The sequence below is a fragment of the Rhinopithecus bieti genome, unplaced genomic scaffold, assembly GCF_001698545.2.
Source record: "Rhinopithecus bieti isolate Rb0 unplaced genomic scaffold, ASM169854v2 scaffold_7398, whole genome shotgun sequence".
Lineage (NCBI taxonomy): Eukaryota > Metazoa > Chordata > Mammalia > Primates > Cercopithecidae > Rhinopithecus > Rhinopithecus bieti.
The window spans coordinates 1837462-1864980 of record NW_016805783.1 but is presented as its reverse complement, the minus strand read 5'-3'; the positions used below and the strand labels follow the sequence as shown (position 1 = coordinate 1864980).

Below are 27519 nucleotides of genomic sequence, written 5' to 3'. Positions count from 1 at the left end.
CGTTTTTAATTTTTAGTCCAGTGTGTTGAATCAAATCTAACATCCGCCGCGGGCCCAGATGAGTGCTTCGGTGGATTTGTGCTATTACTCGCTGCCCCAACCTGTCCGGGAGAATGGTATTGTTGTTAGAATCTTTCCACCACTGATTACTGACCTGTGTTCCGGGGAGTTTACTTATCCACTGGAGGTCTTCTTCTGAGTATTCTGGGTGAAAGGGCAATTCTCTGGGCCCGGGATCAGGCAGCTGGAGGGCCAGCAGCTGAGGAGTGGTTTTAGCCACGTCTTTTGCAGTCTGGTCAGCCAGGTTGTTTCCTCGAGTGACTGGGTTAGTGGCTTTTTGATGTCCCGGACAGTGGACGATAGCCAGCTTTTTGGGTTCCCAAAGGGCAGCCAGAAGATTTAAGATTTCTTCTTTATTTTTAATGTCTTTTCCTTCAGCTGTGAGAAGCCCCCTCTCTCTGTATATAGCCCCATGTATGTGGGCAGTGGCAAATGCATACCGGCTGTCAGTATATACTGTCAGTTTACGGTCTTTGCCTAGTTTCAGGGCTTGTGCCAAGGCTATTAACTCAGCCTTTTGAGCCGATGTTCCTGGAGGTAAAGGCTCAGCCCAAACTATCTCAGTCTCTGAGGTTACCGCCGCCCCCGCATACCTCTGTCCTTGGTGAACGAAGCTGCTTCCGTCAGTGAACCAGGTGAGGTCTGCATCTGGTAGCGGTCGGTCCTGGAGGTCTTCTCTGACTCCATGTACCTGGGCTAGTATTTCAGCACAGTTGTGGAGCGGCTTACTTAAGTCTGGGTCTGGCAGCAATGATGCTGGGTTTAGGGTTGTCGGGGGCTTAAATGTTATTCTGAGGGGGTTTAGTAACAGCCCTTGATAATGGGTAAGCCGAGCATTGCTGAGCCATCGGTCAGGGGGTTGTCGGAGGATGCCTTCGACAGCATGAGGGGTGGTGACTTGTAATTCTTGGCCCATGGCCAGTTTGTTAGCGTCTTTGACCATCAGGGCCGTTGCAGCAATCATCCGGAGGCAAGGAGGCCATCCTGCAGCTACCGGGTCCAGTCTCTTTGAGAGGTATGCAACCGGTCTGCGCCAGGGACCTAAATTTTGAGTTAATACTGCTTTCGCTATGCCCCGGCTTTCGTCCACGTATAAGTGGAAAGGCTTAGAGACATCCGGAAGACCCAGCGCGGGGGCCGAGAGCAGAGCAGTTTTGATTTGCTGGAAAGCTTGCTCAGCCTCTTCAGTCCAATTGAAGGGCTGCTGCTCTTTGGTAGCCTGATAGAGGGGTTTTGCCAGTTCAGCGAAGCCAGGTATCCAGAGTCTGCAGAACCCTGCAGATCCCAGGAACTCTCTTACCTGTCGTGTTGACTGCGGTCTGGGGATCTGTAGGACAGTTTCTTTTCGAGCATTTGTTAGCCAGCGCTGTCCCCCTCTAAGTAGATACCCCAAGTAGGTTACCTCTGGCCTGCAGATCTGGGCCTTTTTAGCTGAGGCTCGATAACCCAGGTTTCCCAAGGTTTTCAGGAGGTCTTTGGTTCCTTGGATGCAGGCCTCTGGGGACGTTGCCGCTATTAAGAGATCATCAACATACTGCAAGAGAGTTATACTGGGGTGTTGGCGTCGGTACTCACCCAAGTCTTCGTGGAGGGCTTCATCAAACAGAGTTGGGGAGTTTTTGAATCCTTGTGGCAGTCTGGTCCACGTCAGTTGGCCACTTATGCCTCTCTCAGAGTCTGTCCACTCAAAGGCAAAAATTTCCTGGCTTTTAGGGGCTAAAGGCAGGCTAAAAAAAGCATCTTTTAGGTCTAGAACAGTATACCATTGATTTTCAGGACTCAAGGTACTCAGGAGGGTGTATGGATTTGGCACCGTCGGGTGTATGTCCATTACCCTTTTATTGACTTCTCTTAAGTCTTGTACCGGCCTATATTCTTTACTGTTGGGTTTTTGTATTGGTAGCAGCGGAGTGTTCCATGGTGAGTGGCAGGGGCGTAGGACTCCATGATCTAGGAGTCGGCGGATGTGTGGTATAATTCCCTCTTTGGCTTCCAGGGCCATTGGGTATTGGCGCACGCGAACAGGGTCCATCCCGGGCTTAAGCTCAACAAAAATGGCGGGACGGTGCTTTGCTAGCCCTAGCCCTCCTGTTTCTGCCCAAGCCTCCGGGAAGTTCTGGAGCCAGGAGTCTATATTTTGGTTAGGAGGCGTTAACTCCTGGTGAAGCCGGTACTCATCCTCTAGAGTTACGGTAAGAACAGATAGTGGCCTGTTTTGGGAGTCAGTCACTTTGGGCCCTTCTGGTTGAAAATGGATTTGTGCCCCCATTTTTGTCAACAGATCTCTCCCCAACAGGGGACAAGGGCTGTCAGGGATGACCAGGAAGCTATGGGACACTTTCCCGGTTCCCAAGTTTACTGCTCTCTGGGTTGTCCATGGATATTTCTTGGTTCCTGTGGCCCCTTGAACCCAGGAGGAGTTGGAAGATAACTTTCCATAGGGCTTGACTAAGACCGAATGTTGTGCCCCGGTATCGACCAGGAACTGGACCGGGGACCCCTCCACTTGTAAAGTTACCCTAGGTTCGGGGAGGGGATCCGAACCCCGTCTCCCCTAGTCTGTATCTTGGGTAACTAGTATCGGCATAGATTTGGGCTGCCATTGTCCTTGGCCTGGCTGGCGCTGTTTCTTTTTGGGGCAGTCTTTTATCCAGTGACCAATTTCTTTACAGTATGCACATTGGTCTTTACTCAGATTGCGCCTAGGGGCACGCGTGGATTGGGTGCTTCCTGGCGGTGGTTGTTCTTTTTGGACGACCGCCGCCAGGACTTTGGTCATTTTCTCAGTGGCCCTAATTTGTCTTTCCTCTGGAGCATCTCTGTTGTTGTAAACTCTCTGTGCTATGCGAAGGAGGTCCTGGACCTGTTTTCCCTCCAAATCTTCTAATTTTTGTAGCTTTTTTTTAATATCTGGGGCCGCCTGGTTGACAAAGGACATAACGACTGCTGCCTGATTTTCAGGTGCCTCTGGATCTATAGGTGTATACTGTCTAAAGGCTTCCATTAGTCTTTCTAGATAAACAGCGGGGCTTTCTGTCTTTCCCTGTAAAACAGAATATACCTTAGCCAAATTAGTGGGCTTGCGAGCTGCAGCCCGGAGACCCGCCATTAGAGTCTGGCGATAAACGAGTAGCTTTCCCCTACCTTCTGCTGTATTGTAGTCCCACGTTGGCCTGGTCAAGGGAAATGCTGCATTAATGAGGTCGGGGTTTGCAGTCGGTTGACCGTCATCTCCAGGAACCAACTTTCTAGCCTCTACCTGGATTCTCTCCCGTTCCTCCGTTGTGAACAGAATGCGGAGGAGCTGTTGGCAGTCATCCCAGGTGGGCTGATGAGTGAACATGACACTATCTAGAAGGGCTGTTAGGTCCTTGGGGTTATCAGAGAACCGGGCATTCTGAGTCTTCCAGTTGTACAGGTCACTGGTAGAGAATGGCCAATACTGGAGTCTAGGGTTACCTGTGTCATCGGGGGGTCCTATTTCCCTTAAGGGGAGCGCTACAGTGGAATCGGGAACTCGCGGAGTTGCCTCACGCTGGACACGCCCGCGCGTTCGCCCTGCCGGCCCTCCCGAGCCATGTTCACTTTCAGTTTCTCCTGGCGCCGCGGCCGCTTCTCGGCCCTCATGGCTTCCTGGGAGTGCGGCCGGTTGGGCTTGGGCATGGGGTCCGGGAGGGGGAGGATAAGGCGGGGGTTCCAAGGATGCGAGGTCCTGGCTGTCAGGCAACACAGGGGGCAAGGGGGCAGTTGGAGTTTTTGGTCTTTTGGTGGTCCCAGTTGGTTGCGCGACTAGGGTTTTACAGGGTTCAGAGGTCAGCAGAAAGGGAGCTAGCCACGGGGGCGGATTTTCCACCAGATCTTGCCAGACTAAAATGTAGGGGATCTGATCTGGGTGTCCCGAACGACCTGGCAGGAAAACCCTTGATTTTACCTGGAGGATAATGGGGAGGCAAAAAGTTCCCTCGGCTGGCCAGCCTACGCCGAAGGTGGGCCACTCAGAGCGGCAGAGGGTTATTAATTTTCCCTTTTTAAGTTCTATACTGAGATCATGTCCCCTTGCTCTCACATCTTTAAAATTATTGACAAGGAGAGAAAGTGGTGTGGTCTGGGAGTTGCCCATTCCGAGGAAGTCCTGTTGATAGAAGATGGGTGGTAAGGGATATTAGTGCCTGGTACAGGACTGGCTCCGAAGCTCCTGTAAATCAAGGTAAATTAGTAAGGGGCGTGCAACAGATAACTTCCAACAACCAAGATATATTGATCGCTAGCGCGTCTCGGGCTTAGGACCCGACCAGAAGCAGATGGGCCACAGAATACAGAGCCCCAGATGAGTACCGGAGGACGTCTCCCACCGGCCTCCACTGACTGTCCTATAGCGCGTCCGCCAGGACTAGATCAGTCTCATATACAGACCCCGCGGGATTATTCAGAGGCAGACAGACAACATATAAACAGAGCCGGCTTACTCACTTTTGCGATGACCCGTTGGCCTGGGGTCTGGTGGGCTTAGGGGCAATCCCGGACGAGCCCCCAAGATGTAATGCCCAGACCCGCGATGACCCGAAAGCAACCACCAGAGTCCAGAGACAAAGCCAAGCGGCAGGGATCGCTTTATTTTGAGTTCGAACTCGGTTCCCTCCAGCTAGGTATCCGATCCTAGGGAGAGACCCCGAGCTCGGTGTTCAGCCGTCTTTTATAGTCAGACACAAACAAGTTACAGCAAGTTACAGAGTCACTGGGAATTTTTACAGTTGTAGGTTTACAATTGGCTGACATTTAAAGTTAAACATTAGTCAGTTGTTCATTGGTTCCCGCCCTTTGACCAAACCACAAACGGTCGCTTGCCCTGCTAGGGACTTTCCAGATAACCTTGTTGTTCTAGCATTAAGGGGAGTTTCCTGACTTTTCTGACCTCTGATATTCAGTATTTTTCCACTCCTCAGTTGAAGTGAACACATCACATGAATAAATAACAAAATAGATAGAAATTTAAAAAAACAAAATAAAAAATAACAAAATGACAATTTGCAAAACTGATTGTCAACTTGGAAGAACAGGTGGAGGAAATCTTTCAGAAGAGAGAAGGAAATAACAAAGACGTATAAAATATAAAGAAAAAACTAGGTTATGTGGAAGAGAGAAGTACTAACATCCAGGGAATAAGAATTCTAGAAAGAAGAAAAATGAACAGAAATAAATATTTGAAGAAAAATGAGATGATCTTCTGTAACTGTAAAAAGATGAAAGAAAGATAAAAAAGGTTATAGAAAAAAGATAAGAAAAAATCCACACTAGAACATTTTATAGTAAAATTAAAATTTTCTAGGCTGGACACGGTGGCTCATACCTGTAATCCCAGCACTTTGGGAGGCTGGGGCAGGAGGATCACTTGAGCCCAGGAGTTCAAGACAAGCATAGGCAACAAAGTGAGATCCCATCTCTACAAAAAGTTTTAAAAATTAGTCAGGCATGGTGATGCATGCTTGTAGTCTCAGCTACTGAAGAGGCTGAGGTGGGAGGATCATTTGAGCCCAGGAGGTTGGGGCTGCAGTAAACTGATTTCACCACTGCATTCCAGCCTGGGTGACAGAACAAGACATCATCTAAAATAAAAAATTTTAAGAAATGGAAAAAAAGAAAGAAAAAAGAATTTCAAAGAAGCAGAGAAAATTCTAAAAAATTGTCAAGAGAAAGAGAACATCACAAAAAGAGGATTAAAATCAGATTGACATCAGATTTTTTTTTTTTTTATTTGTTTGTTTGTTTGAGACAGAGTCTCGCTGTATCACCCAGGCTGCAGTGGCATGATCTCTGCTCACTGCAACCTCCACCTCCCGGGTTCAAGCAATTCTCCTGTCTCAGCCTCCTGAGTAGCTGGGACTACAGGTGCCCACCACCATGCCTGGCTAAATTTTTTTGTATTTTTAGTAGAGATGGAGTTTCACCATATTGGTGAGGCTGGTCTTGAACTCCTGGCCTCAGGTGATCTGCCCACCTCGGCCTCCTGAAGTGTTGGGATTACAGGCGTGAGCCACCATGCCTGACCTGACATCAGATTTTTTAACAGCCACAACTGATGTAAGAAAATAGCGGAATGAGCTGGGCCTAATGGCTCACACCTGTAATCCCAGTTACTCCAGAGGGTGAGATGGGAAGATTGCTTGAGACTAGGAGTTTGAGACCAGCCTGAGCAACATAGTGAGACCCCATCTCTAAACAAATATTTTAAATTAGCCGGGCACAATGGTGCACTCCTGTAGGCTTAGCTACTCAGGATGCTGAAGTGGGAGGATTTCTTGAGCCCAGGAATTTGAGGCTGTCAAGAGCTATGATTACACCATTGCGTTCCAGCCTGGGCAATAAAGCGAGACTCCATTTCTAAAAAAGAAAAAGAAATGAAGAAAGAAAGAAAAAAGGAAAAGAAAAATAAAAAAGAAAAGAAAAAAATGGTGGAGGAATGGTATGGTATTCTCAAAATAATAAAGGCAAATAAATCATCCTCAATTTTATTATTTATTTATTTATTTATTTATTTATTTTTGAGATGGCATCTCACTCTGTTGCCAGGCTGGAGTGCAGTGGCACGATCTTGGCTCATTTCAACCTCCGCCTTTCAGGTTTAAGCAATTCTGCTGCCTCAGCCTCCCAAGTAGCTGAGACTACAGGTGCGTACCACCACTCCCAGCTAATTTTTGTATTTTTAGTAGAGACAGGGTTTCATCATGTTGGCCAGGGTGGTCTCTTGACTTCGTGATCTGCCCACTTCGGCCTCCCAAAGTACTGGTATTACAGGTGTGAGCCACCGTGCCTGGCTTATTTATTTTTTTGAAATAGAGTCTTGCTCTGTTGCTCAGGCTGGAGCCGGGTGGTGCAGTCTCCACTCACTGCAACCTCCGTCTCCTGAGTTCAAGCAGTTCTCCTGGATCAGCCTCCCGAGTAGCTGGGACCACAGACGTGGGCCACCATGCCCGACTAATTTTTGTAGTTTTAGTAGAGATGAGGTTTCACCATGTTGGCCAGGCTGGTCTCAAAATCCCGACCTCAGGTGATTCACCTGCGTTGGCCTCCCAAAGTGTTGGGATTACAGGCGTGTGCCATCACATCTGGTCGATTAGAACTAATTATAACCCAATCCTGTTCATCTGGGGCTAAACATCCCCCAAATTGTTGGGCTTTTCCAGATTTGTCCATGGTTCTACAAACTGGTGCTTCTGGCTAATTCTGATTTTCACAAGGGTCTGGAAATTGGAATATGTTTTCCACACTAACTCTATGACTTACAGTGTGGCTAACCAGTCTAGACCAAATATGCAGATCTGGATTGTCAGAATTTAGTGTGCCAATTTAGATAGAAAGCTCAATTAATTAAAATAAAGAAACACAGAGACTGAATCTCATTGAGTTCAAGTAGAATCAGCTCAGTGGGTGGGAAAAAGAAAAAAGAATCAGTTCCTATAAAAAAGAAGAGCATAGTTGCTAGAACCTTCTAGAGATGTACAGATAGCAGATAGTTTTGGCAGGAAGTGGTGGGCCAAAATACATGAAACAACAACCTGAAAAATTAAGAGTTAATCAGGGATTACAGCAGGGATGAAAACAAACCAAAAAGCCACAACAACAACAAAAACAGGTGGAAGATAACAGGAAAATCTAATCTCCACTGCCCATGGGTTGGAATGTGATGTTTTGGCTGTGTTTTTCTTGGTAAACATCTCTACTATCTGCTTTTGAAATGATGGAGCTGCCTTTCAGTTTTAAAAACCGTATATTTCAGGCATCTCAAGATCTCAAGTAATCCACAATCTGGAGGCAAAAGTCAAGACTGAGTTGACAGAGCACAAATCTGTTTCATTTGACTATATTAAAGAGGTTTGCATTCTTTCAAGGGCTTACTAGTGAGTTGTTCAGAAGCAGTACTGACACAGGGGCCTGGGATTGTTGAGGGAGGCTTACACACAGAGAGGAAGGTTTGCCAATCCAGGAGCACTGAATCACCATGATGTAAACTTGCAGGACTTCATGGCTTCAGTGATACATCATTGATCTTGAATTCCAGTCCACAGAACTTTTTTTTATGGTAAGGAAAAGGATATGGGAAGAAAAAAGTATTATAAGCATGTTTCTCATATTTCTTCCCTCTTTTACCCTATAAATAAAAGGGCAAAGGTATTACTGGGCAAATGTTCTCTCGAAAAACTTGATTTCTTCTTATGCTTAGAAATTTTGCTACAGGGATAGTCATTGCTACTGTTTACAGTAGACATTCCAACCCTGAAAACTAAACTCTGAAGTATTTACTATGCTTAGATAAATCACATATTTGTCCTCATGAGTACAGCCTGTTCAGGTTTGTACATACCATTGTGTAATTCCCTAAGAACTCTTTCCAGTTTAAAAGCATGACTTTGGATACCTTTGTGGAAGTTGATAGAAAAGATTTTTGCTCTTTAAAATACTTGTTAAATAGGCCAGTTAAAAGTATGCTTTGTTACTGAATTTGGCCTTGATCAGTAGAGGCTCCAAGAATGCTGATAAAATAAGAGAAAAAGAAATCGGGCTTTTCCCCTGCCAGAATTGGAAGCGAGAGACCCAAAATGCCTATAATCCCAGCACTTTGGAAGGCCAAGGAAGGAGGATCACTTGAGCTCGGGATTTCGAGACCATCCTACGCAACAGAGCAAGACCCCACCTCTACAAAAAATTTTAAAAATTAGCCAGGCAGGGTTGTGCGTGCCTATAGTTGCAGCTATTTGGAAGGCTGAGTTGGGAGGATCACTTGAGCAAAATCAAAACTGATTTTGATTAAATCTCAAAGTAATTATGTTGACTGAAAGAAGCCAGACAAAAAATATGTATTATATTATTTCACTTATATGAAATTCTTGAAAATAAAAATTAATTTATGTAGCTAGAATGTAGATCAGTGGTTGCCTGGGGACAGGTTAAAAGGTGCAATGAACTGCAGACAGGCATGAGAAAACCTTCAAAGGCAATGGAAATGTTCAACATCTTGTTTGTGGAGATGGTTTCATAGTTACATATATTTACCAAAACCTATCGAATAGTGCATTTCAAATATATGCAGTTTATTATTCAAAATTATACTTCAATAAAGTTGTGAAAATGGGAGTGGAGAAGCAATAAATACTGGTGTGGGTCAACAGCATGAACCATATCACCTTTTCTCATTTTCCAGAAGTATGCTGAGTTCCTTGGTCAGCCAAAATAACCACCCTCTCACCCATGTGAGAGGATCTTCCTTGTCTGTTGTACCTGTCATTTTCTTTTTTTTTCTGCTGTTATAACCAAGGACCACAGATTGGGTCATTCATAAGAAAACAGTTTAGGCCAGGCAGAGTGGCTCACACCTGTAATCCCAGCACTCTGGAAGGCCAGGGAAGGATTGCTTGAGCCCAGAAGTTCAAGACCAGCCTGGGCAACATGATGAGACCCTGTCTCTACAAAAAATACAAAAATTAGCTGGGCATGCTGTCATGTGCCCATAGTCTCAGCTACTTGGGAGGCTGAGGGGGGAGAATTGCTTGAGCCAGGGAGGTTGAGGCTGCAGTGAGCTGTGATTGTGCCACTGTACCCCAACCTGGGCAACAAAGCAAGACCCCACCTGAAAGAGAGAGGGAGACAGAGAGTCTTGCTGGTCTGAGACTCAGGCGGGCATCATGGTCCTACTGATACGTGATGTCACCCCTGGTGGCCCAGCTGTAAAATTCCTCTCTTTTACTGTCAGTCTTTCTCAGCCGGCCGACACTTATGGAAAATAGAAAGAACCTATGCTGAAATATTGGGGGCAGGTTCCCCCAGTAACTTGGCTCATGTTTCTGGAGGCTGGAAAGTTCAAGAGTGTGATGCTGGCTTCTGGTGAGGGTCATTCCATGGTAGAAGGCATCATGTGGTGAGCAAGTGCAGGAGACAGAGAGAGTGAATAGTGGTGAACTTTTCCTTTTATCAGTGGCCCACTCTCAAGATAACTAATCCAATAATGGCATTAATTCATTCAAGAGGGCAGAGCCCTCATAACCTAACAGTGTCTTAAAGGCCCCACCTCTTAATATTGTTACCATGGCAATTAAATTTCAACATGAGTTTTGGCAGCAACATTCAAACCATTGCAGTACCCCTACAGGGATCCTGCGGAGGATCCTGCATGCTTTTTGCCTTGGCAGCTCATGTCCCATAGACAGATGGTACATGGAATTGTATAATCACAGACTGCATTTTTTTTTTGCCAAACTTGGAGTTCCCTGGCAATATAGCTCTTTTTAAACCCCCCTTAACTACCTTTGAATTTCACTTAAAGTGTATTTTGTTAGTAATACTAGAAATCTTGCTGAGCCATGAATGTTGAATCAGGACCTAACTTCTGAGTTTTGTCACTCTTAGTTACAGCTCTAGAGCATAAATCTATGTCATTTACTGTAGACACCACCTCAGATAGGATAGTATGGAGGCTGAGGGGATAATGTACAATGATATGACTCAATCCTCAGGCCACAGCCCATGCGAAGGCATGTCCAATGGGAAGCAGGGGGTGTTACTTTCATTGGCTGTGGGGTTCAATGCACAGGGAAGAGCCAGGGACCAGGCTTCCCAATTCTGACTCCTCCTGGGTGTTCTCTTTCTTCATGAGTACATTACCTATAGTAAGGGGGTAGTGTGACAAAGATTTTGAAATAAGTATGTTTAAGATACTCAAAGAAAAGTAAAAGCATAATAGCTATTAAAAATGAAAAGTCTTGCTGGTCTGAGACTCAGGCGGGCATCATGGTCCTACTGATACGTGATGTCACCCCTGGTGGCCCAGCTGTAAAATTCCTCTCTTTTACTGTCAGTCTTTCTCAGCCGGCCGACACTTATGGAAAATAGAAAGAACCTATGCTGAAATATTGGGGCAGGTTCCCCAGTAACTTGGCTCATGTTTCTGGAGGCTGGAAAGTTCAAGAGTGTGATGCTGGCTTCTGGTGAGGGTCATTCCATGGTAGAAGGCATCATGTGGTGAGCAAGTGCAGGAGACAGAGAGAGTGAATAGTGGTGAACTTTTCCTTTTATCAGTGGCCCACTCTCAAGATAACTAATCCAATAATGGCATTAATTCATTCAAGAGGGCAGAGCCCTCATAACCTAACAGTGTCTTAAAGGCCCCACCTCTTAATATTGTTACCATGGCAATTAAATTTCAACATGAGTTTTGGCAGCAACATTCAAACCATTGCAGTACCCCTACAGGGATCCTGCGGAGGATCCTGCATGCTTTTGCCTTGGCAGCTCATGTCCCATAGACAGATGGTACATGGAATTGTATAATCACAGACTGCATTTTTTTTTTGCCAAACTTGGAGTTCCCTGGCAATATAGCTCTTTTAAACCCCCCTTAACTACCTTTGAATTTCACTTAAAGTGTATTTTGTTAGTAATACTAGAAATCTTGCTGAGCCATGAATGTTGAATCAGGACCTAACTTCTGAGTTTTGTCACTCTTAGTTACAGCTCTAGAGCATAAATCTATGTCATTTACTGTAGACACCACCTCAGATAGGATAGTATGGAGGCTGAGGGGATAATGTACAATGATATGACTCAATCCTCAGGCCACAGCCCATGCGAAGGCATGTCCAATGGGAAGCAGGGGTGTTACTTTCATTGGCTGTGGGGTTCAATGCACAGGGAAGAGCCAGGGACCAGGCTTCCCAATTCTGACTCCTCCTGGGTGTTCTCTTTCTTCATGAGTACATTACCTATAGTAAGGGGGTAGTGTGACAAAGATTTTGAAATAAGTATGTTTAAGATACTCAAAGAAAAGTAAAAGCATAATAGCTATTAAAAATGAATAAAAGATTATGGCTGGGCATGGTGGCTCATGCCTGTAATCCCAGCACTTTAGGAGGCCGAGGCAGGCAGATTGTTTGAGATCAGGAGCTCAAGACAAGCCTGGCCAACATGGCAAAACCCTGTCTCACTAAAAATACAAAAATTAGGTGCGTGCCTGTAATCCCACCTACTCGGAGGCTGAGGCAGGATAATTGCTTGAACACAAGAGGCAGAGGTTGCAGTGAGCCAAGATCGAGATCATGCCACTGCACTCCAGCCTAGGTGACAGAGTGAGACTCTGTCTCAAAAAAAAAAAAAAAAAAGAATAAAAGATTATGGAAGAAAAGCAGTCAGAAATTAAACAAGGATGCAAAATAGTGAAGGGGAGATGAAAAATAGGTGCAGCTGGGTGTGGTGGCATGCACCTTTAGTCCCAGCCACTTGGGAGGCTGAGGCAGGAGGATCACTTGAGGTCAGAAATTCAAGGCCACAGTGCACTATGATCATGCCTGTGAATAGCCACTGCACTCCAGGCTGGGTAACATAGCAAAGCTCTGTCTTAGAAAAAAATTTTTTTTTAATTAAAAAAAAAAAAGAATAGGGACAACAGGTATAGACAGTTTTGTGGAGAGGTTTTACTGAGAAGAGGAAGCAGCTAGAGAGAAATGTGACTATCTTAAAACACAAGACTGACTGGAGTCTTTCTGTTGATAGAAATGTACACCCCATGATTCAGCAATTCTATTCCTAGATATAATAAAACCAACAGAGAGGACTGCACATGTGCACGAAAAGGCAGAAATAAGAATGCCCATAGCATTAATATTTGTAATAGGTCAAACTGGAAGCAATCCAATTGTTCATCTATGGCAGAATGGTTAAATAAAGTGTGAGACAGAAAAAAAGAAAAAAAAAAAAAGAGGGGGCCGGTGTGGTGGCTCACGCCTGTAATCCCAGCACTTTGGGAGGCCAAGGCAGGCAGATGAGGAGATCATGAGATCAAGAGCATCCCGGCTAACACGGTGAAATCCTGTCTCTACTAAAAATACAAAAAATTAGCTGGGCATGGCGGCTCACACCTGTAGTCCCAGCTACTCAGGAGACTGAGGCAGGAGAATGACTTGAACTCTGGAGGGAGAGGTTGCAGTGAGCCGAGATTGCACCACTGTACTCCAGCCTGGGCGACNAAATAAATAAATAAATAAATAAATAAATAATAAAAAATTAATGTCTGGCCTCTGGGTTCGAATGCAGCCCCCGCCCTGCATGCCATGGTGCGTGGTACATCATGGAGGACGCCTCGGGTGACCCACGGCGACCCCACTGCCCCATCCCGACTGCCTGGTGTTCCTGGAGCAGCTGTGGCGGCTCGGGGTGCTCTATTGGAAGCTGGATGCTGACAAATATGAGAATGATCGAGAATCAGAAAAGATCTGAAGAGAGAGGAACTACTCCTGGATGGACATCATAACCATATGCAAAGATAAACTACCAAATTATGAAGAAAAGATTAAGATGTTTTACGAGGAGCATTTGCACTTGGACGATGAGATCCGCTACATCCTGGACGGCAGTGGGTACTTAAATGTGAGGGACAAGGAGGACAAGTGGATCCGAATCTTCATGGGGGCGGGAGACATGATAACGCTCCCCTCAGGGATCTATCACCACTTCACAGTGGACGAAAAGAACTACACGAAGGCCGTGCGGCTGTTGGTGGGAGAATCATGTGGATGGTGTACAACTAGCCCGCTGACCATTTCGAAGCCCAGGGGCAGTACATGAAATTTATGGCCTTGACAGCCTAGGAGTGCTCCCTGGGAACTAACACGTGCCTTATAAAGGTCCTCAATATGATGAATGAGCAGAAAGTTAATCATTCTCTCTTTGCTTTTATAGGGTAGACTCGAAGCCGGGTTATTCTCCTTTGTAAGAGTATTTGATCAGATATTTTTTTCTTTTTTCTTTTTTCTTTTTTTTTTTTTGAGACAGAATCTCACTGTGTCACCCAGCCTGGAGTCCAGTGGCGCAATCTTGGCTCACTGCAAGCTCCGCCTCTTGGGTTCAGGCCATTCTCCTGCGTCAGCCTCCCGAGTAGCTGGGACTACAGGCATCAGCAACCACACCCACCTAATTCTTTTATTTATTTATTTTTTATTTTTAGTAGAGACGGGGTTTCACTGTGTTAGCCAGGATGGTCTTGATCTCCTGGCCTCGTGATCTGCCCGCCTCGACCTCCCGAAGTGCTGGGATTACAGGCATGAGCCACTGTGCCCGGCCTGATCAGAATATTTTTTAATGAAAGGATCTAGAAAGCAGCTTGGAAGTGTACGTAGTCACCTTCATTTTCTCTGACTCGATCAAGACTAGTGGGCCCATGGCCCTGTGTTAGTTCATGCATTCATCTCAGACCCAAATGAAAGTTTCAGCTCCCAAAATGCAGTTCCTTAGATGCTCGTCTGGACATGATGACGTGCCTGCCATATAAGAAGGTGCAATCATAGATAACACAGGTAGCCAGATAGAAGACTCTTTTTTTCCTCCCAAAATTATTCCTTGGGGTGGGGAGTGATATGGGGGAAGAGCTCCCATCTTAAGGGCACACACTGAGTTGCTTACGCTACTTCCTTGTTCAAAATAAAGTAACTACCTTAATCTAAAAAAAAAAAAAGGAATATTTACAACATTGAAAATGAATGAACTACAATTTATGTATAGCATGGATGAAGTTCATAAACATTGGATAAAAGAATCCAGACACAAAATAGTGGTTGCCTTTGGGCAAGATAGAAGGTTGCAAGTGGAAGTGGCATCAAGGAGTTTTCTGGGGTGCTGGTAAGGTTCTCTTTTCTGAACTACGCGGTGATTAAATATGTGTATTCACCGTGTGGTAATTAATCAAACTGTTTACTTTTTTTTGAGACTGAGTGTCACTCTGTTGCCAGGCTGGAGTGCAGTGGTGAGATCTCGGCTCACTATAACCCCTGCCTCCTGGGTTCAAGTAATTCTCCTGCCTCAGCCTCCTGAGTAGCTGGGATTATAGGCACGCACCACCACGCCCGGCTAATTTTTTGTGTTTTCAGTAGAGACGAGGTTTCACCATGTTGGCCAGGATGGTATTGATCTCTTGACCCTGTGATCCACCAGCCTCGGGCTCTCAAAATACTGGGATTACAGGCGTGAGCCACCGTGCCTGCCCAACTTTAAAAACAGAATTTAGGTAAAATCCACATAACATGTAATTGACCATCAACCATTTTAAAGTGGACAATTCAGTAGTATTTAGTGTATTCACAACATTGTGCAACCACCACCTCTATCTAGTCCCAAGATATTTTCCTCACCCCAAAAGGGAACCCCATACCCATCAAGCAGTTGCTCCTCTTTCTTCTGAGCTGTTGCTTTTCTACACTTTTCTACAAGCATGTTTTACTTCAATTTAAACTTCAGCCCATGAAATCTAGGCAAGACGAGGAGGAGAATGAAGTCATATAGGAGCTGATGGATGTCAAGCCATGCTGGGGTGGGCCACTGGGTTGAAGATTTTGAAAAGGCTGAAGAAGTATGGTAGTGGATGCACTTGAGTAAGTGAATTGAAAGGAAAGAGGTAGTGGTCAGAAGGTAGTATGCTTAAATAAAGATTTCACAAGTGTGTTCAATTCTGTTGATTCCAAGGAAGTGACCGTGTGTGTGTAGCTGAGGTGGAATGGTGAAAAAGATCATTGAGGACACGTCTGTTAAAGACCTAAGAAGCCAGAGCATTGAATGGTTCAACTACATGGTGTTAGGTGGTTCCAACCAATCAATGCTGAGGTCACAAGAATGGGTAAAAATGACATGGCAGGAGTTGGGGAGGAGGGGAAAGCAGGAAGCTAAGTTCAAGTCTCTCCTGCATGGAGGGGCATGGCCAAAACGTAGCTCACAGCTTAAAGGAGGAGAAGGGCCGGGCGCGGTGGCTCAAGCCTGTAATCCCAGCACTTTGGGAGGCTGAGACGGGCGGATAACTAGGTCAGGAGATCGAGACCATCCTGGCTAACCAGTTAAAACCACCCGTCTCTACTAAAAATACAAAAAAAAACTAGCCGGGCGAGGTGGCGGGGCCGCCTGTAGTCCCAGCTACTCGGGAGCTGAGGAGGAGAATGGCGTAAACCCAGGAGGCGGAGCTTGCAGTGAGCTGAGATCCGGGCCACTGCCACTCCAGCCTGGGCGCAGAGCCAGACTCCGTCTCAATAAATAAATAAATAAATAAATAAATAAATAAATAAAGGAGGAGAAGGTCAAGGGAGTTAGCTGACCTGATCTTCAGAAGAGCTAGAGGTTTTGGAGGAGGGAATATAAATTGGAAACTGCAACTGCAAGCCACGAGGACACACTGCCTAAGTGCCACAGTGGCCTTGGGGACAGCCATGTTTCAGGTAGGGCAGGAGAAGAGATGGAGGATGTAGGAGAGTTTAAGATCACAGAAAGGAGCTTCTGAGAACACAGTGAGGTGTCGGAGAGGCAGTACTTGTATCATATTGGAGGACAGATATGGCAACACAAAAACAGGTGGGTTAGAGGTGACTGGAAAACAGGATGGAGGCTGTACGGGATTCAGCCTGAAGATACTCTTGGGGTGACAGTGGCAACCAGACCCGACAACGTGTGTCCTGGCAATTTCTCTCCCACCATTGCACTCCAGCCTGGGCAACAAGTGCGAGACTCCGTCTACAAAAAAAAAAGAAAGAAAAAATAGTATATGAAGTTTAAAACCTCATACGTTTAAGTAAGATTATACTGTTCTCATAACATATTAGCCAGCTGAAGTGGTTCACGCCTGTATCCCAACACTTTGGGAGGCTGGACAGGAGGATCAGTTGAGCCCAGGAGTTGGAGAATAGCCTGAGCAACACAGGAAGACACAGTCTCTACAGTTTTTTTTTTGAAACGACTTTCGCTCTTGTTGCCAAGGCTGGGGTGCAATGGCGCGATCTCAGCTCACCGCAACCTCCGCACCCCGGATTCAGGCGATTCTCCAGCCTCACCCTCATAAGTAGCTGGGATTACAGGTGCCCACCACATTGCCTGGGTAACTTTTGGTATTTTTGGTATTTTTTTTTTGAGACGGAGTCTGGCTGTGTCGCCCAGTCTGGAGTGCAGTGGCGCGACCTTGGCTCACTGCAACCTTCGCTTCCTGGGTTCAAGTGATTCTCCTGCCTCAGCCTCTTGAGTAGCTGGGATTATAGGCACTCACCACCATGTCTGGCTAATTTTTGTATTTTTTAGTGGAGACGGGGTTTCAACCTATTGGCTAGGCTGATCTTGAACTCCTGACCTCAAGTGATTCGTATAATTTGGCCTTCCAAAAGGCTGGGATTACAGGCGTGAGCTATCTCGTGCACAGACTACAAAATTGTTTTTGCACTTGCCAGGTGTGGTGGTGCGCCCCTCCTGTGTGTACACCCTGTGGTATTATTTGTAATATCTAAAAGAAGATTTTACTCCTAATATCACAGTGGGTGTACTCACGGTGATATTATTTGTAATATCTAAGGGAGATAATATTACTCCTAATATCACAGTGGGTGTACATCCTATGATATTATTTGTAATGTCTAAAAACCAATTTATCCTAATATCACAGTAAGTGTACACCTTGTGATATTATTCATAATTTCTAAGGGAGATGATATTGCTCCTAATATCACAGAGGGTGTATACCTTGTGGTATTATTTGTAATATCTAAAAGAAGATATTACTCCTAATATCACAGTGAGTGTACAACCTGTGATATTATTCATACCATCTAAAAGAAGATATTACTCCTATTATCACTGTGGGTGTACACACTGCTGTTATTCGTAATACCTAAAAGAAGATAGTGCTCCTAATACCACGGTAGGTGTACACCCTGTGATACTATTTGTAATATCTAGAAGTAGACATTACTCCTAATATCACGGTGGGTGTGACCACCATGATATTATTGGTAATATCTAAAAATATATATTACATTAGTCTTAATATCTAAGGGAGATGTATTACTCCTAATATCACAGTGGGTGTACACCCTGTGATATTATTCATAATATCTAAAAGAAGGTATCTAAAAGAAAATATTAGGAATAATATCACGGTGGGAGTACATGCTGTGTGTACATACTGTGATAATATTCATAATGTCTAATAGAAGATATTAGTTCTAATATCACAGTGGGTGTATGCCCTGTGTGTAAACCCTGTGATACTATTCATAATCTCTAAAAGAACATATTAATCCTAAAATCATAGCGGGTGAACACACTGTATGTACACCCTGTGATATTAGTAATTTCTAAAAGAAGATATTATTCCTAATATCACACCGGGTGTAAACTCTCTGTGATATTATTCTTAGTATCTAAGAGAGATATTACTCCTAATATCATGGAGGGTGTACATCCTGTGATATTGTTCGTAATATTTAAGAGAGATACTACTCCTAATATCACAGTGGGTGTACACCCTGTGTGTACACCCACTGTGATATTATTCATAATATAAAAGGGAAGATATTACTCAACATCACAGTGGGTGTAAACCCTGTGATATTATCATAATCTCCAAAAGAACATATTTCTCCTAATATCACAGTGCGTGTATACCATGTATGTACACACTATCTTTTTATTCATAATATCTAAAAGAAGATATTACTCCTAGTATCACAGTGGATGTACACCCTGTGATATTTTTCACAATATCTAAAAGAAGATATTCACTCCTAATATCACAGTGTGTGTACACCCTGTGCGTACACACACTCTGATATTATTTGTAATATCTAAAAGTAGATATCACTCCTAATATCAGAGTGGTTGTACACCCTGTGTGTACAGCCTGCCATAATATTTGTAAGATTTAAAGGAAGATATTACTCCTAAAGTCACAGTGGGTGTACACACTGTGATATTATTTGTGATGTCTAAGGGAGTTATTACTCCTGATATCGCAGCAGTGTACACCCTGTGTGTACACCCTGTGATGATATTATTCATAATATCAAAGGGATATATTACTTCTCATATCACAGTGGGTGTACACCCTGTGATATTATTCATAATATCTAAGGGAAATAACTTGTAATTTACAGTGGGTGTATACCCTGTAATAATATGATTCATAATATCTGAGATATGACTCCTAATATCACTGTGGGTGTACACCCTTTGATGATATTATTCATAATATCTAAGAGAGAAATTACTCCTAATATCACAGTGGGTTTACACCCTGTGATGATATTATTCGTCATGTCTCAGGGAGATATTACTTCAAATATCCCAGTGGATGTACACTCTATGATTTTATTATTCATAAGAACTAAAGGAGATATTCCTCCTAATATCACAGTGGCTATACACTCTGTGATATTATTCATAATACATTAGGGAGATATTACTCCTAATATCACAGTGGGGGGACACCCTGTGATGATACAATTCTTAATATCTAAGGAAGATATTCCTCTTAATTTCAGACTGGCTGTAAACCCTGTCATGATATGATTTGTAATATATAAGGAAGATATTACTGTTAATATCACAGTGGGTGTACACCCTGTGATTGTATGATTCATAATATCTAAGGGAGACATTACTCCTAATATCACAGTTGGGTAAACCTTGTGATTACGTGATTCATAATATCTAAAGGAGTCGTTATTCCTAATATTGCAGTAGGTATACACCCTGTGATATGATTTGTAATATCTGAGGGAGATATTACTCTTAATATCACAGTGAATATACACCCTGCTGTATTATTATTGATAATATCTAAGGGAGATAGTACTCCTAATATCACAGTGGATGTATATTCTTTGATAATATTACTCATAATATCAAAGGAGATATCACTCCTAATATCACAGTGGGTGTACACCCTGTGTGTATATCGTATGATATTATTCATAATATCATACTAATATCTCTAATTAGATACTAATTCATACCACAAGTGTACACCGTGTGATGATATTATTCATAATATCTCTCTTAGATATTATGAGAGAGATCTAAGAGAGATACTACGAATAATATCACAGGGTATAGACATAGGGTATACACCCAATGTCATATTAGGAGTAATGTCTCCTTTAGATATTATGAATAACATAATCACAGCGTTTACCCCGACTGTGATATTAGGAGTGACTAGTAATACCATATGAGTAGTAAATCATATCATTACAGGGTGTACACTGGCTTTGATATTAGGAATGACTTGACCCTGTGACTTTATTTTTTTGTAATATCTAAGAAAGAGATTATTCCTTATTTCACAGTGGATGCGGACCCTGAGATGTTATTATTCACTATATCTAAGGAACATATTATTCCTAATATCACAGTGGGTGACACTCTGTGGTGATATTATTCATAATGTCTAAGGGTGATATTACTCTTAATATAACAGTGGGTGTAAAGGCTGCGATGATATTACTTGTAATATCAAAGGGAGATATTACTCCTAATGTTACAGTGTGTATACACCTTGCGATGATATTGTTATGATATTAGTAATACTGAAGAGAAATTAGTTTTAATATCATAGTGGGTGTACACCCTGTAATGATATTATTCATAATATGGAAGGGAGATATTACTCCTAATATCACAGTGGGTGTACAGCCTGTGATATTATTTGTAATATCCAAGGGAGATATTACTCCTGTTCTCACAGTGGGCTTACACCCTGTGTGTAGTCCCTGTGATATTACTCATGATATTCAAGGGAGATATTATTCCTAATATCACAGTGTGTGTACACCCTGGGTGTACATTCTGTGATATTATTTGTAATATCCAAGGGAGATATTACTGCTAATGACACAGTTGGCATAATTCCTGTGACATTAATTGTAATATCGAAGGGAGCTATTACTCCTAATATCACAGTGGGCAGTGTCACGCCCTGTATGTACACCTGCTGTGATAGTATTTCTGATATCAAAAGGAGATATTACTCCTAATAACGCAGTGGGGTTTGTTACACACTGTTTGTACACCTAGGGTGATATTATTCATAATATCCAAATCAAATATCACTCCTAATGTCATAGTGGGGGGTGTTAACCACTATGTGTACACCCATGGTGATATTATTTCTAATATCCAATGTACATTTTACTCCTAGTAACACAGTGGCAGATGTTTCACCCTGTGTGTACACTTGCAGTGATATTAGTTATAATACTGAAGGGAGATATTACTCCTAATATGACAGTGGGGGTGTTACACCCTGTGTGTACACCTGCGGTGATATTATTTATAATAAGAGAAATATTACTCCTAATATCACAGTGGGTGTACACCCTGTGATATTATTCGTAATATCCAATGGAGATGTTACTTCTAATATGAAAGTGCGTTTACACCCTGTGATAGTATTCTTAATATTCAAGATTGCTATTACTCCTAATATCACAGTGTGTGTACACCCAATGATATTATTCATAATATCCAAGGGGAATATTACTGCTAATATCACAGTGGGTGTACACCCTGTGATATTATTCCTAATATCTAAGGGAGATATTACTCCTTTTATCACAGTGTGTGTACACCCTGTGATGTTATTCGTAATTTCTAAAAGATATTGCTAAAAGGCTTTGCGCATGTTGGGATGAAAATGAAATGGAGGTCATGATCTTTTTAAGAGTGGAGAAGAATGAACACAAAGTATCGTTTCATAAAAGCCAATTGCAGCTCTCTGGCCATGGGGCTTCAGGGGAAGAGATGAAACCTTTGTTGAGATTCTACCACGTGGGCCAGGCAGGGACACAGAGTTATTTATGGCACAGCCCTTGTCTTACTTGGTGAGGAGGAGAAGGAGCAGAAACCTAAAGGGGGATGTGCAGGGCCAGGATGCCAGTGGGGGTCGCATTCCAATAATAGCTAAGTCTGGGCAGGGGGAGGGCCAGGCTGTGCGATGGTGGATGGAGGGGTACAAGGAAAATGGCTCTGCAGGACGTACTGGTAGATGTAAAGGAAGGTGTCCAGGGGTCTGGCCTTGCTGGAGGACTTCAGGGGATGGTAGCAGCAGCATAAATAATACAGAAGCATCAAATAGGAGACGAAGACTTGAAAAGTCTATCAAGAAGTACAGAGGGAAAGTGCAGTTTAGGGGCTAGATTATGGAATGAGGAGATGGGCCAAATGCTGGGGACGGGGGGGATAGCATGGTAGGAGGGGCTGAGATGGCTTTGGAGGGAGTTCCCCTAACCCAAAGGTTCTCTAAAGAAAGTGGGAATGATTTACAATACACTTGAAGGAAACTATAAGACTGCCTGAGAAATAAAAGAAGACCCAAGATTTCAAAAAATCCTGGGTCGGGTGTGCTGGTTCACCCCTTTATCCCAGCACTTTGGGAGGTTGAGGCTGGAGGATTGCTTGGGCCCAGGGGTTTGAGACTAACCTGGGCAACGAAGTGAGACCCCATCTCTACAAACAAATTAAAAAGTTAGCCAGGCACGGTAGTGCGCCTGTAATTCCAGCTAATTCAGAGGCTAAGGTGAGAGGATTGCTTGAGCCTGGGAGGCTGAGGCTGCAGTGAGCCGAGATCCCACAACTGCACTGCAGCCTGGGTGACAGAACCAGACCTCGTCCCCTCCCACCCTCAGAACAATCCTGAAAGGAGATCACACTTCTGGATGAGGAGATTGAAATGTCCATTCTTCCCACAGTAACCTTGAGTTTTAATACAACTGCAGAGTCCCACAGAATTTTTATTTTGCTTCTTGTTTTAATACAACTGCAGAGTCCCACAGAATTTTTATTTTGCTTCTTGTACTTTACAAGCTGATGTGAGTTATCTGGAAGAATAAAGTGAAAATAGTGATCAGGAAAAGAAGAGTACGGGGAGAATATGGGTCCTGTAGGATATGACAAATTCTAGAAAGTGACATTAACTAAATCAGTTAATATTGCTCAAGATCAAGATAACAGAAGGAGCCTGGCACAGTGGCTCACTGCCTGTAATCCCAGCACTTTGGGAAGGCCAAGGTGAATGGATCACTTGAGCCCAAGAGTTTGAGACCAACCTGGGCAACATAGTGAGACCCCCCTCCCTGTGAAAAAATACAAAAATGTAGCTGGGCGTGGTGGCAACGGCCTGTGGTCCCAGCTACTCAGGAGGCTGAAGTGGGAGAATCACCTGAGCCTGGGAGGTCGAGGCTTCAGTGAGCTGAGATTGTGCCACTGCACTCCAGCCTCGGTGACAAAGTGAGACCCTGTCTCAAAAAAGATAGCCGAAGATTGGGTGTGCTGGTGCGTGCCTGTAGTTCTAGCTACTTGGGAAGAGAGCTGAGCGGGGAGGATTGCTGGAGCCCACGAGTTCACGGCTGTAATGGGCTATGATGGTGCCTATGAATAGCCTACTGCACTCCAGCCTGGGCAACATAGTGAGACCTCCATCTATACAAAATAAAAGATAAGAGAAGGGTAGGCCTAGAAATGCTGCATAGTGGAATAGTTAATAAGAGTCTCTGTTGGAGGCCACCTGCGTTTGAGTTTTCATTCTGCCACTTGCCACCGTCTGAACCTGGACAGTTTCTGCATCTATAAAAAGAGGGTGATTGTTCCCATCTTATAAAGTCCTTTGAATATTAAATGAGCCAATGCATGTGAGGTTCTTAAAACAATGTCTGGCATACAGTTAATGCTCAATTTTATTTTCTTACCTGGTCTCTTTGAAATGCAGAAGCAAGTTACAGTATTATGCCTAGAACCCACTGTCAGTTATTTTCCTTCCTGCATTCATTAGATAAGTCTTCGACAAAGTGTTGCCCAGCACCCTGTTCTGAGAAAAAGAGTTCTTGGATTATATGTTATGGTGACGTTGCACATATATACTCCCTCGGTTACCAGGTTGAATTTTGAAAATCCCAGAGTAAATACAGTAACTGTTGACCTCCTGAGCTACTGTTCTATAAAACACACTTTGAGGAAACACTGTGTTGTATAAATCTAGATCAGAGAAAAGGTTAAAAGACAGATCATCTCAAAATCTCAAATGGGGTCAGGCGCGCTGGCTCAAACCTGTAATCCCAGCACTTTGGGAGGCTGAGGTGGGTGGATCACGAGGTCTGGAGAGCGAGACCATCCTAGCTAACCCGGTGATAGCCCGTCTCTAGTAAAAATACAAAAACTTAGCCAGGCATGGTGGTGGGCGCCTGTAGTCCCAGCAACTCAGGAGGTTGAGGCAGGAGAATGGCGTGAACCCAGAAAGCAAAGCTTGCAGTGAGCCAAGACCGTGCCACTGTACTCCAGCCTGGGTGACAGAGCGAGACTCTGTCTCAAAACAAGAACAAAAACAAAAACAAAAAATCTCAAATGGGCCTTTTTTTCTGTTTCTTTTTTTTCTTTTCTTTTTTTTTTTTTCAGACGGGGTCTCCCTCTTATCACCCAGGCTGGAGTGCAGTGGCTCGATCTCGGCTCACTACAAGCTCCGCCTACCAGGTTCATGTCATTCTCCCGCCTCAGCCTCCCGAGTAGCTGGGACTACAGGCGGCCGCAACCACGCCCGGCTAATTTTTGTGTTTTTAGTACAGACGGGGTTTCACCGTGTTAACCAGGATGGTCTTGATCTCCTGACCTAGTGATCCACCAGCTGCGGCCTCCCAAAGTGCTGGGATTACAGGCGTGAGCCACCACGCCCAGCCTTTTTTTTTTTTTTTTTTCTTTTTTAAGAGTCCTCATCTCGCTCTGTCATCCAGGCTGGAGTGCAGTGGTGTCATGACCATAGCTCACTCCATGCAGCCTCTAACTCCTGGGGTCAACCAACCCTCCTGCCTCAGCCTTCTCAGTAGCTAGGACTATAGGCATCCAACATCATGCCCAGCTCATGTTTTGCACATTTTTCAAGAGAAGGGGTTTCGCTATGTTGCCCTGTCTGGTCTACAACTCCTGGCCTCAAGTGATCCTCCTGCCTCAGCGTCCAGAGTTGCTGGGATTAACAGGTGTCAGCCATCATGTTTGGCTCTGTTCAAATGGGCCATATTTTACAGCCATTATAATAGAGTCAAGTAAAACAGTATTTGCAGATTAGATGTATTGTTTATTTCAAGGCATATGTATCTATGAACTGAATTAGTAGTTATTTTTAGCAATCGACATGTAATAATGATTGCAGCAATTACTCAAATAATTAAAGCAAAACTAGTGCTTTTGCAATAATTACTGAAGCAACTGTACTAGGACAGAGCTGTCTTTTGTGGGCTTTAAGTCTTTATATTTCCTTTTTTTTTTTTTGGCGACAGTCTTGCTCTTTCGCCAGGCTGGAGTGCAGTGGTGCGATCTCGGCTCACTGCAACCTCCGCCTCCTGGATTCAAGCGATTCCGCTGCCTCAGCCTCCTGAGTAGCTGGGACTACAGGCACAAGCCATTGCGCCGGGCTAATTTTTTGTATTTTTTAGTAGAGACAGGGTTTCACCGTGTTGGCTAAAATGATCTGGTCCTCCTGACCTCCTGATCCGCCCGCCTTGGCCTCCCAAAGTGCTGGGATTACAGGCGTGAGCCGCGCCCGGCCTATATTTCCCATTTTATTTTTAATGGACGCAGGCGGGGGAACATCACACACTGGGGTCTGTAGGGGGAGTTGCACGTTCTGCACATGTAACCCAGAACTTAAAGTATAATAGTAATAAAGATCCTGAATCATTACTTCTTAAAAATCTAACTCTGCAGTAGGAACGAAAGAGATTTTCTAACTAAATATTCTCTCTTGACAATACAAATTCCCAAAACCAAGGTGTGTGATACTAATCCTAAGGATTCTAGTCTATTGTTACCATGAAATATTTTCACCATGTTGCTAGAAAAGACCAGTCCCTGTCAGTTCCCTTCTGTTAGCGCTGGTGGAGTCATGAGCATCGTCCTACGATTCTTTGAAGGTAAAGCATGTGTCTTACCCAGCTTTGCATCTGCAACCCAGCCTTGTCCATGGCATATAGATGCTGAAAATATTTGCTGAATGAATAAGCTCAGTCCTCCCAAAAGAATCATAAACGACATTTGCTATATAATGTTGGCATTATAAGAGCTTATGCAGTTTCTACCACTGTTCCCTGAGAACAGGCTTGAAATAATTAAATTATGCCAATTATGCTGATCTTATTTTCCAGGATCACTATCAAATAGGCAGGAACAGTTTTACAACTAGCATGACAGTTAACTATAGGAAGACATATGCTTCTAAAATGTTGGAAAATTGTTTTTGTGGTGGTTTTACACATTTCTCCTAACCTAATTTATATAATATTTGCTTTAAAGAGTCCTTCGAATATAAAACTATGAAAAGACATTTTATAGATTGTATATCTTAAAGTCTGAATTTGTAAAATCCGACAGGTAAAAAGCCATTTCTTTCTTTCTTTTTTTTTTTGGAGACAGAGTATCACCCTGTCACCCGGCTGTAGTGCAGTGGTACGATCTCAGCTCACTGCAACCTCCGCCTCACAGGTTCAACCGATTCTGCTGCCTCAGACTCCCGAGTAGCTGGGACTACAGGCGCCCATCCCCACATCCAGCTAATTTTTTTGTATTTTTAGTAGAGACAGGGTTTTATGGTGTTGGCCAGGATGGTCTCGATCTCCTGACCTTATGATCCACCCACCTCAGCCTCCCAAAGTGTTGGGATTACAGGCGAAAGCCACCACGCCCGGCCGTAACAAGCCTTTTCTAAATATCAATTCTGTTGGAGAAATAGTTTAGGAAAAAATTCAAGAGTACCAACTACAAGAGATAGATTGTAGTAAACTTCATTAGTTTCAAGAATTGTGAATTTTCAGAGCCTTGGTGTATGTAGAATTACAAGAATGGAACACAAACACACACACACACACACACACAATGTTTTCTCACTATCTGCCCTTAGGGCCATACCTGCTTGTCTGCATGTAACCCAGGGATGATGGTGAGTGAATAATTAACTGCTGTTTATTTGTGCTAATGAAGAGCAGTCACATAAATAATACAGGCTCTTAGACTCCAGGTCAGTATTCCCATCCTGGTCACCCCAGTGCCAGGTACCAGACAACTAGGGACACAACCGGTATGTCCCAGAGCCTGAGAAATTATTTAAGCAAGTGAATCCTAAATTGGCTTACCCTGCCTTGCTGTGGAAACCACAACACAGACTCGTGGCCATGCTTTCTCCGTGCCTCTCTGCCTCTAGATGGATGCAAGCACTTGCTTGTGGCATTACATGGTGTGGCATGTCCCGCTCTTGGAAACTGTGAGTTGCAAACTATTTTTTCTAGGGCAGACATCACCTGATCTGTTAACTTCACCATATGCTATAGCTTGAATGTGTCCCCTGCAGTTCATGTGCTGGAAACTTGGTCCTTTGTGGGAGTGTTGGGAGTTGGAGCCTAATGGGAGGTGTTTGGGTCATGGGGGCAGGGCCCTCATAAACAGATTAATGCTGTTACCTTGGGAGTGGATTTGCCCCATCTTGCTTTCTCTTTGCCCTTTCACCATGTGATGATGCCTTCCACCATGGGATGACACAGCAAGAAGGCCCTCACCAGATGCTGGCATCTTTATCTTGGACTTCCCAGCCTCTAGACATGTGAGATGCAAACTTCCATTTATTATATACTACCTCGTCTGCGG

The 27519-nt window shown here is 43.9% G+C and overlaps 1 pseudogene; it reads left to right on the top strand.

Annotated features, from left to right (window-relative positions):
* The first annotated feature begins 13124 nt into the window (after positions 1-13124).
* Positions 13125-13691, top strand: LOC108530705 (1,2-dihydroxy-3-keto-5-methylthiopentene dioxygenase-like; annotated as a pseudogene).
* Positions 13692-27519: the final 13828 nt, after the last annotated feature.